Source organism: Fundulus heteroclitus, unplaced genomic scaffold (genome assembly GCF_011125445.2).
Source record: "Fundulus heteroclitus isolate FHET01 unplaced genomic scaffold, MU-UCD_Fhet_4.1 scaffold_56, whole genome shotgun sequence".
Taxonomy (NCBI): Eukaryota; Metazoa; Chordata; class Actinopteri; order Cyprinodontiformes; family Fundulidae; genus Fundulus; species Fundulus heteroclitus.
In genome coordinates this window covers 1217927-1236571 of record NW_023396989.1, presented here as the reverse complement: position 1 = coordinate 1236571, position 18645 = coordinate 1217927, and the positions used below count along the sequence as shown (strand labels likewise).

The following is an 18645-nucleotide window of genomic DNA, read 5'->3' as shown; positions in this document are numbered from 1 at the left end:
TGGGTTTGCTTCCATCAAAAAGTGCACTCAAGTGGAGGAAGTGATTAAAAAAATCCTTGCCAGAACTACAAAACAGACAATTGCTCAGGTGTTTCCCCATTGAACAAGTAAATATATGTTCTTCCTGGTAAAGTTGCTGAGCCACATACTAATGTTTTCAAAGATGTCAGAGATGAGCTATCAAACATTTAAAAGTAGAGCAGAATTGTTCCAGTCCATTTAGTTATTGTGAACTATTGATTTACCATGAACCAAAATCAACTGAATAACTTTAGAAATTGTAATGTATACTATAGAAGAAAAGAAACACTATGTAGAATGTCAAACATACTCATGGACAACTGAACCCAGTTTTGCCAGTTAAACCTTTCTACCCAATCCCAACATTTGGATGTCAGTGAAATAATGTCTCCTCTGTGTTGTGCAGTTATACGCTATTTAAAGTTATTTAATGTTTAATGAATAATTAGGTATTGTCTGGTGAATATCAGCCCAAACAGCTGATATCAGGACAGTAGTTTAAAGGGATGATTCGAGAACTGGTGATCTTTTAACAGCAAACTCTGCACACATATAAATAAATGAGTGACAACTTCTCTTCAAGTTCATGAATTTATTAACAGAAATAAAATGAACATCCAGAGAACATCACTATATAATGCTTTTATCTGAATTAATACTATATTTCAATCAACAAATCATCTACTAGGCTAGTGAAACTTACCTAAACAACTAAATAAATTATAGATTAAAAGAAGCTAAGGAACTATGTACACACAAAGGACACAAAGACAAAACTAAGTTTTTGATCATCATCAGAATAATTCAGTGAATCCTGGTTCACTCCAGATCTGAGTAAAAGAACCAAAGTTCAACTAAAAGAACATGGCATGAGCTTAAATTAGCTTAACTAATTCAGAACATGTGGAATGTGTTTCAACCTATTCACAATGAAAATCCTGAGACAAACAAAACATTATTTGATTAAAAAAAATAAAAAATTAAGAATGATTTTCTCAGTAAGAATCTGTAAACTTAAGGAATGCTCTATTTTACTATTGCGAGTATACCTCCGGAAGGCTAGAGGTCACTGCAGTGATCGGTTGCTAAAATCGGTAACTTCTAAAGTTATACAAAACACCTCTTAATCGGCATTAATATTACGTATTTATGCTGTAATAACGCTGTTATGTCATTTTTATTAAGTGACATACCCCAGCTCCCAGCATGCAACACCGCAGTCACCCTGAGCTCCAGCCCATTCCAACCTTATCTCGTTGCTAAGAAAGGACATAAAAGCGCCCAACGTGCTCATCTAAGCCTTCTTTGCTGGCGGGCTGCCTAATTAAGAAGACTCACAGCTATTTCTCCCATTGGGTTTTCCCCCACGTGGCACGTAGTTCGATTACTCTCGGGTCCGAGAGTTCACCGAACCAACTTCTCCCCTGTATTCCTAAGCAGGAGGCCGCTGACTTTAAAACATTTTGAATTCAATGTCAATTTTATCATGCATTTTAGACACTTTCACTTCAAACATTTTCACAAAGCACATTCATGTAGGCCACGATATGGGGGGTGGGGGGAAGACGTCTGGGAGGGGCTTATGTTTTGTAAGCCTCTCCTTGGACGGCTCCCTTCACCCCCTCTCGCATTTAGACATTGAGGGTTCTGGGTAGTTTCTTGGAGGGGGGGGCGCTGGCACCAGCTTCCTTCCGGAGGGGGGGTGGGCTGTGCCGTGCACCCCCTTCGGTGCTCCGAGTTTTAAACACACCTGAGATCAACATGCAACAACACAACATCTGAGCGGGCGTAGGGAGGATCGGGGGTCTCTTGCACACCCCCTATCTCCGATCGCGGCACGGAGTCTGGGGCCTGGAGGAGGTGCGGGCCACTGGGTCCGGGGTCTTGGCGGGGGGCTGCTGCTGGTAGCCAGCGGCTTGCCGGGTCTGGGGCTGACGTCTCTGCTCTCCCCAGGAAGGGATGGGGGGCATGGGTGGCTAGGGTAAGGTCGGGTGGGAGGGGGTTTATTAGGTATATAGTGGGTGAGGGGGGGGTTCTGGTCGGGTGGCCTGTACGGGTTGTGTTTGCCCCCCCTCTTTGGGGGGACTGATCCGGGGGGCCTCTGGTCCGGGGGCGGGGCCGGGGGGCTGGCACAGGCAGTCGTATAGTTGAATTGTGGTGACCCCCCCCACTTGGGATTTTTGGATGTGAATGTTATGTGGGAATGTGTGTACAGCGTCCTTTTTTGTGTTTGTCTGTGGTGAGTGGGGCACTAGGGAGGAATGGTGTGAATGAGTTTTTTTTTTTTTCATCCAGGTTCGGGTCCGGTCCGCTCCCTCTCCCAAGAACATCTCAAGTCTCCGATAGGTGCAGAGCCCATCCCCCCACGTCCTGCCCTCCTCCGCTGCGTTGGCAGGCGCCTTGGCCCTCTGGCGCATTGACGGTCCTCGTGTTTGGGGCGGGTTCCCGGGTGGGCGGCGGCCCAGTCCCGGTGGCGGCTTCGTGGGGCCTGGCCCCCCGGGGGGCGGCCGGGGCCCCTGCCACGGGGGCGGGGCGCCCCTGGGGCCTCTGGCCCCCAGGGCCCATGGCCAGGACCACTTCAGCGCGGCTGGCTGCCGGCGGAGCCCATGGGCTCGTACCCGCGGCTCTTGGGGGCGTCGGCATTGCGGTGGCTGGGGGATTTCCTCGGGGTCGTCTCTCCTCTTTCCTCGGGGGGGGGGGGGGTTGCAGATTTCCTGTGATGGCCCCTCTCGGGTGCACTGCTTTGGGGGCCCCTTTGGGAGTCCGGGGTTATGGGTTCCCTGACCCCTGCCTCTGTGCTCGGGGAAGGCGGGTCTTAGGCTCTCCACAACCACTATCGAGCTATTTCCTTCTGGATAATTTTCACCTAAACTAGTGCACTCTCACAAACTCCCACAGGTGCTGGGTCCCAGGTATTAAATGTTCACTTATATACAGAAAGCCTATAATTTATTTATTTATTTTTTCCCTTTCTTTTCTCAGGTATCACTTTACACATGTCAGCTTAAATAATAATACATTTGATTTAGCAATGGTATCAAGGTGTTACTCGATTGTATCTGTTGCTTTATGTCTGTTGGTTGTGCTGTTCCTTTTGCGTCTCTTTCCAGGTGATGGAGCAGACAGAGGATGTTTTATCATTCTCTCCCTTCTATCTGTTCTTTCACCTCTTCTCTTTCTTTTTTTTTCTCTTCTTGTTCTTCCTTTACTCTCCTACTTTCCCATTGTAGTGTCCATATAATTTGAAATTCTCCCTGCAGGAATCACAATAAAGCTATTTACATGCATAAATCAAGCGGAGCATTATGGCGAAAGCTGTTTGCTCCACTTGTAAAAGCAAAATCTGTCAAGCTCTATTTGGCGTTAAGACATCAATTCTTATTGCCACATTGCTAGACAGGACACTGAAATTTATATATATACATATATATATATATATATATATATATATATATATATATATATATATATATATATATTAGGGCTGGGCAACGATTAAAAGTTTTAATTGCGATTAATCTCATGATTTCCCTGATTAATTGTGATTAATCACATATTTATGCGCAAAAAAACAATGAATTCAAAAGTAGTGTATAGCACAATTTTATTTTAAATGTTCTGCCATATAAGCATTTGTTCTGCAAACACTTTTCATCAACATTTTGTTTATACAGTAGCATTTAAATAAAAACTGCCCACAAAATCCTGAGTCACAACCACAATATTAAAACAGGTAATTTCTGAGGTAACAGCAGAAACATTTTTTTTTTATTAGGTAGCAGCATAACCTGTCTATGTTTAGTACCAAATGTCCCTGTTAGAGTGAGGTGAAGCACACAAAAAATGTTCACTGCTGGGATTTACAGTGCAGGGAAATAGTCTGTAAATATACTGAATTTCCTTTGGAGAATCTCAATCAAAAAAGAAACAGAAAACACTTTCAGTGGAGTTTGTAGATTCCTAAAACTTGACTTACTCATCTACACTAAGCCAGTTGCTAAGGCACACAAGATTATTCACATTTTCAGATGATGAAGAAGCTCTCTTTTTCTGTACAATATGACCAGAAAGAGAAAATAACCTTTCACAGGGTACGGAGTCTGCAGGTGTGCATAGGGGGCCAGCCTGCATGTTTGGACCACCACTCGAATGGACAAGACTCTGGATTGATTGTGGGCTCTGCTCTGTATCGACACGCACTGTTCTCAATTGAGTCTTCTTCCTGTTCAGAATCAGATTCAGATGAAGCAGCCAATAGGGTTAACCTTTTCTTTGGTGGCTCTGATGTTCTTTCTTCTACAGGTTTCTCTGCAATAACCCTCTGTTCCTTGACTAAGTTGGTGACTGAGGCCCACACCTCACTCCTCTCTCCTCTGGCTATACACTTGAGGTCCTTGAATCTAGGGTCCCATGCAGTAGCAATCTTCAGATATGCAATGTTGGCATTTTCCTTGCGTGTCTCCAAGTCTTTTCTGAATGTAGACTTGAACTTGGCCACGTAGGCAGGGTCATCATCTGAGCTCTCCATCACCAGAGAGAGATGGCAAAAAGCAGGCAGGACCACAGAGCATGAGACATACTTTTCTCCTCCCAAAAGTTCAGTCAGATACCTGCAAAAGAAAACCAACTCTCCATCACCAGTCCACCAGACCATCTTCAGTCCAAATAAATTGCATTCACTTATACACAAAACATATCCTACATATTCCTGCTGCATTTTACACACACATATTTATCTCTTACACTCAGCCAGAATAGTGAGAAATATGATGTAAAACATACCTGCAAGGCTCCAGTAGCATTTCCAACCTCTGCAGTTTGTCCATTTCAGCTGTAGTTGGCAGGACAATCTTGGTGTTTGTGGTGAGGACATTCCTCAGTGGCTGTTCCTTTCTGCCGATGCTTTTTATCATGTCCAGAGTTGAATTCCATCTGGTTGGAACGTCTTGTGTAGGCGACTCCTTCTTCTGTCCATGTTCCACTTGTTGTTGCTCCAATTCCGCAGCACTCGCTGGACTGTGTTTAAAGTGGCCAACAATTTTTCTGCACTTCGCCAGGATATTGTCAAACGCACTGTTATGCAGGGATACTGTGACGGAACGCTGGAGACTGTGTGCAAAGCAAGGAACATGTTAAAAAGGCTCATGTCTCGCAGCGGCTATCATGTTTCGTGCACTATCTGTGCTAAGTGTGGTGACTTTATCTGATACATTCCACTGCTGTGCAACTTAAATAAAGTGTCCCGCGCACGTTTTAGCATAATGTCTCTCCTCTGTTTTCATTACCGTTAAAGCATGTGAGTGCAGAGCCCACTGTTCATCAATATAATGCACTGTAACTCCGAGGTAATTATGGTACCCAGTGATGTCCAGTAGTCCCCAGTGAGAGCAACAGCGGGTGCACGTTGTATACCTCTTTTGCATTCCTCTCCTTTTCATACAAGTCGTGTATTATTCTTGTGATGGTGCGTCTTGAGGGAATCTCATAACTGCTGTCATTTGTTGCGATTCTCAGAATGTTTCGAAGACCGACGTCCTCCACAACACTAATCGGCCTGCAGTCTGTAGCTATCCACTTCGCTATGGCATCTGCTTCTCTCGCCTTTGTTTATCTATTCTTCTCCCACACGCTGCATCTAACCTAGTCTGCTGAAGCCTCGCGCCACTGTCTGTTTCGTTAAATGATTTGCTGCTATCAACTGTGTGTTTTGCATTTAGGTGATATTTTAGACTCCAAGCACTCCGGTGATAAGACAATTCAACTTTGCAGTGATTACAAATAACTTTGCTTCTGTCGACTGCGCCGTCTGAAAGAACTTTAAAATGAAAATGGCCATGTAAAAGTGCCGTACCCTTCTCCATGTTTGTTGGTTTGTTTATCCGCCAATTTCTTTTCTTTTCCGGTTCCTGTAGGCCTAAGCGTGGCAGCCTTCGGCAACAGACTTTTATTTTTTACCAAATAAATGCCTGAGAGCAACAGACTTTTACAGTGATAAAAGAAATAATAAAAACTGCGTTAATACGAAATAAAATAATTGTCGGCGTTAATTGATGAGTTAACGTGATAATAACGATTTAACTTGCCCAGCCTTAATAAATATATAGTTACATATGTATATATTTATATTTTTTGTGTGGAATGTTGTACATACATAAATAAGTTGTTTGTATATTTGGAGCGTGTAACTAAAATAATTTCCCTCTGGGATTATTAAAGTATTTCTGATTCTGATTGGAAGGACAATATGTGGAAAAAACATCAAACTGGTCAATACTAGGGGTGATGACATCACAATGCTGTATTTTGTGTTTTACAGCAACATGAATTGATTTTCTAGCAGGACTTCTGTGAAATAAGTCCTCTGTCTTGTTAGACAATCACATGAGAGCATAAAAGCTTAATTGTAAAAGTAATAGAATAATGTAACTTACTGTCAAACTGTCTACTGCATTGACTCTCTATCCTACTCTCCTCTATGCTTACCAGCATCCATTTTTATGCCTCTTTTTACTGGAATGTGGGTGTCCTCTCTCTTCCTTCCTCTTGCTTCTGTACATTGTAATTGTAACGTTGCACACTTCAAATTACAACCAAAGGATGTTAAATTTGCTGCAATGCAGTGATCAATACCAAAACGACAACAACGACAATGGTCAAAAACGACGATTTGTTTCTGCCACAATCAGCACACCTGCTATGCGACCACCTGTGACTCCATTTAAACAGCTGAATGCCACCCACTGTCATTTTTAGGTATTACACTTTGATCGTACTCTTATTGTATCAATATAATTCTTCTAATTGTCTCTTCTTTCTGTCAGTTTTTCAGATTGAAATGAAAAGGAAATAATGACACACAAAGATGCCGTTACATATTCATCAGTTTCACAACATAACGTGGTATCTAACACAACCAGATGTGTGAGTGAGGTAGAACAAAAAATGGTCTGACTGTAATAAAATATTCTAGTCATGTAAGTTTCAGTTCATGCTGCAAGGCAGAAAAACGGGTTGCACAACCAAGTGGTGAAATACTTTTAAAGTAGTTCAGTATAGTTTACAAGAAATGATAATGAAAGTAATCCAAAATGCTTAACAGGGAATGTTAGGGGCATGGACAACCAGCGGGGACTCTTACTGGTTGAGGGCCCAAGGCAGTTGCCTACCTTTGTCTATGTGTTAAGTCCTTGCTTGGTTGAGAGGTGTGGCCAGACCTAGGATACCTTAAATAGGGGACTTTGAAGCTCTTCGGCTGATTGACGCACCTCACAAGCATTCCTGGTAGCATCTGAGCTCACGTTCACTTGTGCAGTGGTTAAGACTTCAGATAAAGGTAATGTAAACTGACTGAACAGCTCTTTAATGTTTAATCCAATTTGTGAGGAGACTGTTAACATCTCTTTTTGACAGACAGTCCATGAAACTGTTTAATTTGCAATACCTAAGGTTGGATAGAAAATACACATCAAGGTATTCATCTGTGCTGATTTTCCTGTTTTCTTTTTTCAGTTGGTGCTGCAGGGTGGTTTCTCTCATCGCTCTAGCCAGACTGCGCTTTCACAGCTGAATGTCCCCTGAGGCGACTCTGAGCTAACCCACCAGCTGGTAAATGCTAATTTATTTTGCACCGTTTTAAAGGTATTAAAGTTCTGCAAAGAGCTTTTAGTATAATTGCGTGTTTTATTTAGTCCCTTATACATATAAAACAATGTGTTTTATTACATCTTTCCACATTATATAGGACACAGTTTTCTACTTTTGTCATACAAAATGTGTTTTTATTGATGTAACAGTGTAGGCATGTAACAAATATCATGCAAAACAGATTAGATGTGCTTGCAAAACACATTTATATGATGAGACAGACGTCCGTCGAAGTTTCAAAATGTCTTAGTTTTGCCATATTTATTAATACAAAGAAATGTATTTTTAAACTGCAGCAGTATTTTTTCATGTGCAAAAATAATATATATTTATCTCCATCCATCAATCCGTTTTCTTCCTCTTATCCGGGGTCGGGTCGCGGGGGTAGCACCTTCAGTAGGGAGGCCCAGACGTCCCTCTCCCCGGCCACTTGGGCCAGCTCCTCAGGAGGAATCCCAAGGCGTTCCCAGCAGAGAGACATAGTCCCTCCAGCGTGTCCTGGGTCTTCCCCTGGGCCTCCTCCCGGTGGGACGTGCCCGGAACACCTCACCAGGGAGGCGTCCAGGAGGCATCCTGACCAGATGCCCGAGCCACCTCAACTGGCTCCTCTCGACGTGGAGGAGCAGCGGCTCTACTCTGAGTCCTCCCCGGATGACTGAGCTCCTCACCCTATCTCTAAGGGAGAGCCCAGACACACTACGGAGAAAACTCATTTCAGCCGCTTGTATTCGGGATTTCGTTCTTTCGGTCACGACCCAAAGGTCGTGACCATAGATGAGGGTAGGATTGTAGATCAACCAGTAAATCGAGAGCTTCGCCTTTTGGCTCAGCTCTCTCTTCACCACAACGGATCGGTACAGCGCCCGCTTCACAGCAGACGCTGCACCAATCCGCCTGTCCATCTCCCGCTCCATCTTCCCCTCATTCGTGAACAAGACCCCAACATACTTGAACTCCTCCACTAGGGGCAGCACATCCTCCCCAACCCGGAGAAGGCACTCTACCCTTTTCCGGTTCAAGACCATGGTCTCGGATTTGGAGGCACTGATTCTCATCCCGGCCGCTTCGCACTCGGCTGCGAACCGCTCCAGTGAGAGCTGTAGATCAAGCCCTGATGAAGCCAATAGGACCACGTCATCCGCGAATAGCAGACACGCAATCCTAAGGCCACCAAAACAGATCCCCTCAACACCTTGGCTGCGCCTAGAAATTCTGTCCATAAAAGTTATGAACAGAATCGGTGACAAAGGGCAACCTTGGCGGAGTCCAACTCTCACCGGAAACGAGTCCGACTTACTGCCGGCAATGCGGACCAGACTCTGACACCGGTCGTACAGAGACCTGACAGCCCTTATTAAAGGGTCCGGTACTCCATACTCCCGGAGTACCCCCCACAGGATCCCTCGAGGGACACGGTCGAATGCCTTCTTCAGATCCATAAAGCACATGTAGACTGGTTGGGCAAACTCCCATGCCCCCTCCAGAATCCTGCTGAGGGTATAGAGCTGGTCCAGTGTTCCACGGCCAGGACCAAAACCACACTGCTCTTCCTGAATCCGAGATTCAACTATCCGACGGACCCTCCTTTCCAGAACCCCTGAATAGACCTTACCAGGGTGGCTTAAGAGCGTGATTCCTCTGTAGTTGGAACACACCCTCCGGGCCCCCTTTTTAAATAGCGGTACCACCACCCCAGTCTGCCTATCCAGGGGAACTGCCCCCGATGTCCACGCAATGCTGCAGAGCCGCGTTAACTAACACAGCCCCACAACATCCAGAGCCTTAAGGTACTCAGGGCGAATCTCATCCACCCCCCGACCCAGAGTCCTCAGGCTCTGCTTCTGCAATGGAAGACGTGTTGGTGGGATTAAGGAGGTCTTCGCTTATCGAGGTCACCTGTGAGAGGGAAAAGGATTGCACCCTGATCGGGCATGGCCCGCAGAACCCTAACAAAGAGAGCTTTCATTTCTGAGGTGGCAACTCAAAAAAAGGTTGATGTGTTATTTGAATAGGAAACACACACTGTTGAAACAGACAACACAGATTTGGCCTTAGGGTGGTGGTGGTGGTGGGGGCGGGGGGGGTTTCCTGAGCCACGGCTCTAATCAGAGCGTATGTAACAGAGGCTCAATAGCTAAAAATATAGCATCCCAGATAGTGGACACCCCTGCCTGATTCCTCTCTGAACAGATACTGGTCTGCTAAGTCCCCCTCCTACCCTGAACAATACAGTGGCTCCTGAATATATTTACTCAATCCATGAAATAAAAGTTTTACCAAACCCGAATGCTTTTAGTGTTTTAAACCAATATTTATGATCAACTCGATCAAAGGCATTTTCTTGATCTAAAGAAAACAAACCTACATTAAGTTCTTGGAATTTTGACAAATCACTGATGTCTCTAAGCAAAAACATATTATCCATTATTGTCCTGTCAGGAACACAGTATGTCTGGCTGTCATGTACAATATTGTCCAAGCATTCTTTGAGTCTGTTGGACAAGACTTTGGCCAGAATTTGATAGTCTGTGCACAGGAGTGATAAAGGCCACCAGCACTGTAGGAGACCTAAATCTCCTTTCTTTGGCAACAATATTAGGACTGCCTTACAGCTTGTTGGTAATGTCCCAGAGTCCAAACATCACTGGAAAACTTCTATTAAATTGTAAATTCCAGAAAGTCTTATAGAACTCTGCAGGAAGTACATCGATGCCCGGAGACCGACCGTAGCTGAGCTGTTTCATCGCTGCAGACAGTTCATCAAAATGAATAGCGGACTCCTGGCTGAAGATCCTTTCCCTAGCCGAGGGAGACCCTCCCGTATCTTTTCCACATGGTCAGAGTAACACTGTCAGTGGTCAGGGGTAACAGTTCTATTGGGGTTCTTGAGGTGTATTATCTGGTTCTGTTGCCTGAACCTTCTTTCAAACTTAAAAAAGAACTGTGTGGGTGCATCTATATCTTTACTAGACAGGATTCTTGATTTAATTAGAGCACTTTTAGCTTTTTCATGTAAAAATCTACTCAAAGATGCCCTCTTCTTCTCCCAAGTTGGATTATTATCATTATTTTTATTTAACCCATTAATTATCCTCTCTTCCAATAAAATAATTTCCTTCTCAATAATTCCAAATGATCTCTTTCTATTGCTTCTGTGTGTCATGTGTGCTGATGACATCACAGTTTTTATAACATGTCAAAACGATATTTGGACTCTGGAAATTAAAATCATAAGAACAAGCTTGTTATGCTAATGTCAGCTGGTCATAGACTTCTGCTGGGAGAATAAAGAGCCGCCAACCTTACCAGCCGGGCTGCAGTGGGGCACAGAGGGAATGAAGGTCTTAGGTATGTTTCTGGGAAATGAAAACTTTCAGTCAAAAAACTGGGAGGGTCTAGTTGAGAAAATAAGTGCCTGATTGTCTAGATGGAAATGGGTCCAGCCCAGTTGTCCTACAAGGGGAGGACTTTGGTCGCCAACAGTTTGGCTGCATCTACGCTCTGGCACGGATGTAGTTCCTTCAGACAAATACCCCGTTTACACTACCCCCTTTTAACCGTGCCGAGACCAGTTCGAGCTCGGTAACTGAGATAACTATGGAGTGTAAATGGAACGCAAACTGAACTGAACCGTGCCAGACACAATCGGACCGCGCTAAATCTAGACCAGTTCCATGGGTGGGTTCGGCTCGGTTTTTCTCTGGCTCGGTTCTCTGATAACAAAGAGCGCATGAGCAGACCACGTCATATCCTTACAGCCAGCTGACTAGTTTTATGGTTTCAGACATTCATAAAAATACTAGCTTCCCTACCGTGACACACGATTTCCAGAGATGATTCTGCTTAGCAGTGTGATGAACCTCAGCGTCTGTTGTTGTTTCCAGCCGCTCACACTTCGTGTCATCTTCGGAGAAATCTTACGGAGCTTCTTCCAAAACAAAGCAGGTATAGCAGCTAAACTGGGCTCCCTTCTTTGTGATAAAATGGTATTGGTATATTTATTTTGGTCATTTTACTGGTCACTTTAGTTTATTCTTTGTCAGTATTTAATAACATAACTCAGGTCTCTTAAGTTATTTTTCTTGAAAAAAATTCTGTTTTCTGACTTAGAGACTAAGTCACAAAAACTTGGACGTGTAGACCTGTATCTCTCTATCTAATATTAGAAAAATCACATTCAATAAACATATATAACATATATGTTATATGTTAATATATATAACATATTTAACATAATAAATATATCTAAACAATATCTTTTAATCTTGTGAAAAGTTATCCCTCGAGCCCTGACGTCAATAGTCTGTCTATTTACACAAAAATACGCCGCACAGTGCTGAGGTGTCATTAGTGTGTTTAGCTTGTATCAGCAGGTTAGGGTAGCAGGTCGACCGCCCCAAGATGGCGGCCGGAATTCCTGCGCCGCGACAGTCAATGTGGAGTCTACTCTTATATTATGTCGGTGTTCTCATAGACATAATATAAGAGTAGACGCGTCATTGGGCGGGTTCTGCCTATGTTGCCATGCGTCAGAGCGTCCGCCATCTTAAATGTGGCAAATCTGCAGTGTCACTTAAACAGTATCAGAGAGACTTTAATCTCAGAATATACTTTGTATTCGTAGTATTTTTTTTTTGGAATATTACAAGTTTATTTTCGTATCCCTTTAGCTTCATTCTCCTGAATTTATTCTCCTAAAGAATAAAAATATTTAAAATAATCTAACCTGGCCCTATTACTCCAGGAGTGAAATAATTCTGCAAACTGTGTTTATTCTGGAACTGTTCCCCATTAATTCTCATAATATGATGTTTTTATCATAACATTATCACTTTTGTGTTTGTTTGTTTATTTTTACTTTATTGACCTTGGACTTTTTTTCCTCATATTATTAATTTTACCTTTTTAATACTCACCCAAAAGTCTGTTCCTAAAGGTTCACATGTGACACGGTTTTACGAAATAATGAAGACAACAATGTTTAGATTTAACAAATTGATCCTTATATTCATAACACATACACACAAAAAAAAAAAAAAAAAAAAAAAATATATATATATATATATATATATATATATATATATATATATATATACACACATATGATTGTGTGTGTATATATATATATATATATATATATATATATATATACACACATATGATTGTGTGTGTGTGTATTTATTGCAGCACAGGAATGAGGCATCTTCTCTGATCCACGTTCACAATAACAGAACTCAACTTTTTTCTGCCACACACAATATGGCGGTGACGTTGACGTGCGAACCTGCGCCCTGTGACGCGTCTACGTATATGATGTCTGTGGGTGTTCTCTTCTGCTCTGTCTTCCTTGTTGTCCGTCCCTCTTTTAAGTCCGTGTAAAACACAGTGCATGTTTTTTTTTCCCTCACATTTCAATGGGCGAGAGGCAGTGCACAGCCTGGACAGGTAGCCAGTCTATTGCAGGGCTTCTCAGAATTTAAAAGGTAGTTTCTGAAAACGACAAGCTTTCTTGAAATATGCTCATGCTCTCGCAACAACATTAGGGTATTAGGGAAGCCCAAATTCTGTGGGCATCTGGCAAACCTCAGTTTTGAGACTCCCGTCTTCTTCAATGTGTAGCACAGTGCAGGAGAGGCAACATGTTGTTTATGGCATCCAAGACCAAGTACTCCTCTCACACCAAGTAGGATTTTCTAACTACCCAGGACAGTGATGGTGAGTCATTGGTTCTGATCTGGACAGGTTCTAGGAGGATGGGCCTCCATGAAAAACTGTAGCATTCCAACTGCAGATTGCTCAGAGCAAGCTGCTAGAAATGACGAAGACTACTGGACAGGAGTGGAAACGTTGTTCAAGGAAGAACTGAGAGAAAGTCTTGTTTGCCTCTGATTTAAGCCTGTTTGCTGATGCCATGACCAGGTGAACTGAGAATTTTCACAGGCATATTAACTTGCAGTGTTTTTTGTTACTTGCAGAATTTTGCCTTTGCATGTGTTGTGTGTCGACATCATGTGTGTTTGTAGCATTTGTTCACTTTGTGTTACTAATATATGTGATTATAGCATTTCTCTTTCGCTGCATTTTCCACTGCATGTGTTTTCTGTGTGGGTGTACATATCAGTTTTGTGTTTGGAGTACTTTTTATGTTTGCAGCGCATTTATGTATTTGCAGTGTGTTTCCCCCTTTCGGCCACGTACTTTCCGCCACCAAAGTTGGAGAATCCTTATCCATACTTGTTTTATTTCTGTTACTGACAATAAGATCAGGAAAAAAGTCCGTCTGAATAAATTTATCTTTCAAATAGACTTTTTACTTTTTTTTTGGTATGACTGTCAAAACGTGTCTGATATACTGTTAACAGTATATTACCAGAGAGCTAGAAAGTGCTTGTAAAGTTAACAATTATGTAATTTTTCTAACCACAAACTGAGCATGATATGATGCATTCAATAAGCCAATTATCTTGCTTTGAATCAAATATCTACTACTGGAATCTTAGAGACCTTCCATTTCAATAACCTGCACTATAAAGGTAGAGCATACATTGTTTTGTACAAAACCAGTAAAAAAGAAGCAACATCTTAATGAATCCTATATGTTGTTTTTTATCTTTCAGGTAAAAACCTGTTGCTCAAACTGACTGCTGCCTAATTTAGGAGTATACCACAAAGATGGGAAATGAGATATCAGAGGCACGGAATGACCTGAAGTGTACCAACTGTGGCAAAAGTTTGTCTCCATGTCATAACCATAGTGATTTCTTCAAAGCAGAAATATATAGCAAACAAGTCTTTGTGTTCAGAAACGGGGAATATTATAGAAAAATAGTAGATGGTCCTTATAAATATTACTGCTACGATTGCTTTCATAAACGCAGAGGGCAATAGCAAGAGAAGAAAAAGAAGGAAGAAACAAAGCAAAAGAAGAGAAAAAGAAGAAGGAAGAGGAGAAAAAGCAAGAGTTGAGTCGGAGAATAGAGGAATCAAGGGAACGAGCTGAAGAGCAGCATGAAAAAACACAGGAGTAGACAAGAGCATTAATACAAACATGATGTTCAGATTTGCTGTTTAAATTAATTGGAGTCTGACAACAGTGAGAAAGAAGAACTTCAAGAAAAAACTTTAAAATGTAATGCTGAAGTTTCAGATCTTAGACTTATCGTTTCAAAAGCTGATCTGCTTATTTGTGTTTGGGGAATTAGAGATATTTTATGTTGTATAATTGCTCAATTGCTTACTTTTTTTACTTTTGGGTTTAGGGCTGCAGGGACGTTGTGTATGAGTGTATGTACAGTATATGATTTACTTGTGAGTTTTAATTGTACTGAAACATTGGACCAATAAAGGAAGTCGCTCTCGCTGTCTCTTTATCTCTCTCCATAGCCTTTGTTATTATGGCTGTGTTGTAATTAACATGCAACCTTTAATATGGTTAATTCTATAGGCCAGTAGATGGAAACACGCCTGTGGCGCATCTTCTTTCTTACAACATTGTAGGTTTGCTGAAAACTCGCACGAGAACTGGATGGACACAGCTATTGATCCAGCAGTCCTTTGTATGTTATATCATAAAAGTGGATGATATGCCTCCCTGAATGATGTCACACCAAACAGAACGCCAGACCAGGTGTACCTTTTGTCGATTTTCATCAGAACTCTCGCTGCAGCATTTTGGATCAGCTGAAGACTTTGAACTGCATTTTGTGGACTTCCTGATAGTAAAGAATTACAATAGTCCAGCCTTGAAGTAACAAATGCATGGACTAGTTTTTCAGCATCACTCCTGGACAGAATGTTTCTAATTTTGGCGATATTCCTGAGGTGAAAAAAGGAAACTATGGAAACCTGTTTAATATGGGATTTAAATAACATGTCTTGGTCAAAAATAACACCAAGATTTTTTACTTTATTACCAGAGGCCAAGTTAATGCCATCCAGATTAAGTGATTGATTAAGAAGTTTATTTTTTGAAGACTCTGGCCCAAAGATTACAACTTCGGTCTTGTCAGAATTTAAATGCAGGCAATTTAAGGTCATCCAGCTTTTGTCATGACCCTGCGGTACTCCACAAGCGACCTTAGAGTTTGAAGAAGATTTATTAACATGGACAAACTGGAATCTGTCTGACAGATCAGATTTAAACCAGCCTAATGCTTTCCCCTTAATCCCTACAGTATGTTCAAGTCTTTGTAGGAGAATATTGTGATCAACTGTATCAAATGCAGCACTGAGATCTAACAGGACAAGTACAGACACAAGTCCATTATCTGAGGCCATGAGAATATCATTAGTGACCTTCGCCAGAGCTGTTTCAGTGCTATGATGAGCTCTGAAGCCTGACTAAAACTCCTCAAGTAGGTCATTACTTTGTAAATGTACACATAGTTGATTAGCAACTACTATCTCAAGAATTTTAGATAGGAAAAGAAGATTAGCTATAGATGTAATGGTCAGAGGACCCAGAATTCAGCCAGACCAGCAGAAGTTTCTTTAAAGAAAAGGTTCTTCAATAACAAAATCAAAAACAGGGGAAAAAAGCCAAAGAGACCGTCGAACCAAAAGACGGCATAAAAATAAACAGACTAGCAGGGCAGGTAAAAACAGGGACAGACAGGCAGAACGGCTCAGGTTTCTGGAGACAAGAGGGTCAAAAAATCCAAAAGCAAAGCATAAACAGAATGCTGCAACTCAACAAGAATGACCTAGGGCCTGTTTCAGAAAGGAGGTTAAGTGAAAACTCTGAATATGTTAACCCTGAAATGAAGGAAACTCTGGGTTTGTTAAACCCGAGAAAGCAGAGTAAGTCAAGCCCGTTTCTGAAAGAGAGGTAACTTATACTCAGAGTCGGTTACCATGGCAATTTACTCTGTGAACCTAACCTGGTCGGGAGCAGGTTTTCTTCAGAAAACCCAGAGTTTATTTTGGTCTCCTCCCCTTTTTTAAAGAGGAAGTGGTGTTTAAACACCTCATTGATTCTTTGGGGACATATTCATTGCGCACATTTCAGTCACGAAGGGCACATCAAAGGGAATGAAATGGCATGTCCTTTTATGGATGATCCTGTTGACTAAGGAGGCTGTATTACTTCGTAGGGAGTTACATTTACGTCGGGAAAGGATTTTGAGGCCCAGAGTGGATTTTTTGTAATCTCCCTATCCTATCACAGCAATTTATATGGTGTTCTTCATTTGCTAAAACAAAAAAGAAAACAAAAAAAAAAGATTTTAAAATAGTTTCAATACTTCCTAGAATTCACCTGTGACCATACACTCACCTCTAGCTTTAGTTTCAGAATGTTGATTTCCAAATCTGCCTTTTGGATCTAGCGGTCCAAGTATACAAGTTCTTTGCTGTTTTTTCTATCTTTTTAATAATAACAAGTCTATATAACTCCTTAACTGGCAACTGAAAATACATTAGATTAGAGTTACATCATGAATGTAGTCTAAACTTCAGAATGAAACTGTGGCATTTACTGTAAATGACTGAACTGTGTCCATCTGTGCACCAGAAGTTGATGGACCTTCCTCCTGCTGTTCTTCCACACTCTGGGGGGTATAGATAAGAATGACCATTTATATATATAAACTTGGATTCTATAGGCTACTCCGCATATAAATGTGAATGTGTAGATTGTTTGATGTGTCGACATGTAATATTAAAATTACCTCTGTAGGCCTGTCTGTGGCAGCAGAAACGGATTCTTCATCCCCATCATCCTGTGAAGATGAGCATTTCATAGAGTACACTTTATAATACTATTTGTCATAATTGATGGTGTATGGAGTAGGCTACTGACAACTGTATGGGGTACTGTTGGGACAGGAGGCTCCAAGAGGCAGATATTACCATCCAAATCTATTGGGACCAACAAAAAACCCAACCCAAAGTAATATAAATGGAAATATCACATTTAGTCTGTATAAAAAAATAACACTGTAGGTAGACCTCTTACATTTTATGAAGGCACTTAAATCTTCTAGAGTAACTGGCTCTGATGAAGTCCCTCCAGGAATTCCCTCAGCCATTGGCCTTCCAGCATTTAGGCTCAGGGCCATCTCTTCTGCATTTGTCAGGGGTGGTGGTGCAGGTCCTCCCCCTGTTTTACGAGCCTCTGCCTTCTTTCTGTTGGCTGAGTAGAAGTCAAATGAGAATGAACATTTAGACCTATGTCAAAAATGCTGCTGCACTGCCAGACACTGGATGCCATTTAGTCATTTAATATGTCAAATGTTTGTAAAGCCAGGTAGCTACTCTACTCCGATGATGTGCTCAAGGCTTACCTGCTTGAAGTGTGTTTTTATATTTCATTTTCAGCTGCTGCCATGTTCTTTTGATGCCTGCAGGATTGCACCTATCCATAAAAATTAAATTAGGTTTAATAAAATACTGTTCTTCCAGTTTCACCTCTGATATTATAACAGTTGGGTAAGTTACTCTAAAATAGTTCTTAATTACTAACTACAAATTTTATCTTCAACAAGTCTAATTAGATTAATGTAATAATTACTGTCTCTAGAAAGTATTGGTCTACTTACTAATTTGTTTTACTTACTTATTAATTACTTTCTAAATCCCAAATCAACCTCAACCACTTGAACAATACAAGGAGAGACAAGAAACTGCACTTGCTATGCTTCTAAATAAACAATATTCAATTGCATGAATTAATCTTAAATTGACCAAAGTGTGTAACTAGAGGGAGAAAGTTACATTAAAAATATACCTTTTGAAATTTGATATTAAATCCACTATTGTTTTATAGTCATTAATTTAATTACAGTATTTAGATGACTTAGTAACTTAATTCATTACACCCAACACTGTATAAAAGTAATTAAAATGTAAACTTACGCATTGACTCGAGCAGCTATTTTCACCCAAGCTATCTCTCTCTCCTTCGCCGCTGCAGCTGTGTTGCTTTTTTTTTTTAAATACATGTTCAAATTCTGCATATGCTTGCATAAGCACATCTAGTTC

General features: G+C 41.5%; 1 protein-coding gene and 1 long non-coding RNA gene across 2 annotated transcripts in view; both read left to right on the top strand.

Moving 5' to 3' along the window:
• Positions 1-18645, top strand: part of LOC105922418 (M1-specific T cell receptor alpha chain-like) — a 571536-nt gene that overhangs the window by 409138 nt on the left and 143753 nt on the right. The window lies entirely within an intron of this gene.
• LOC118561122 lies at positions 7294-14684 on the top strand. Its single transcript, XR_004929781.1, has 3 exons — positions 7294-7354; positions 7531-7626; positions 14283-14684. It is a non-coding gene; the product is annotated as an uncharacterized LOC118561122 (long non-coding RNA).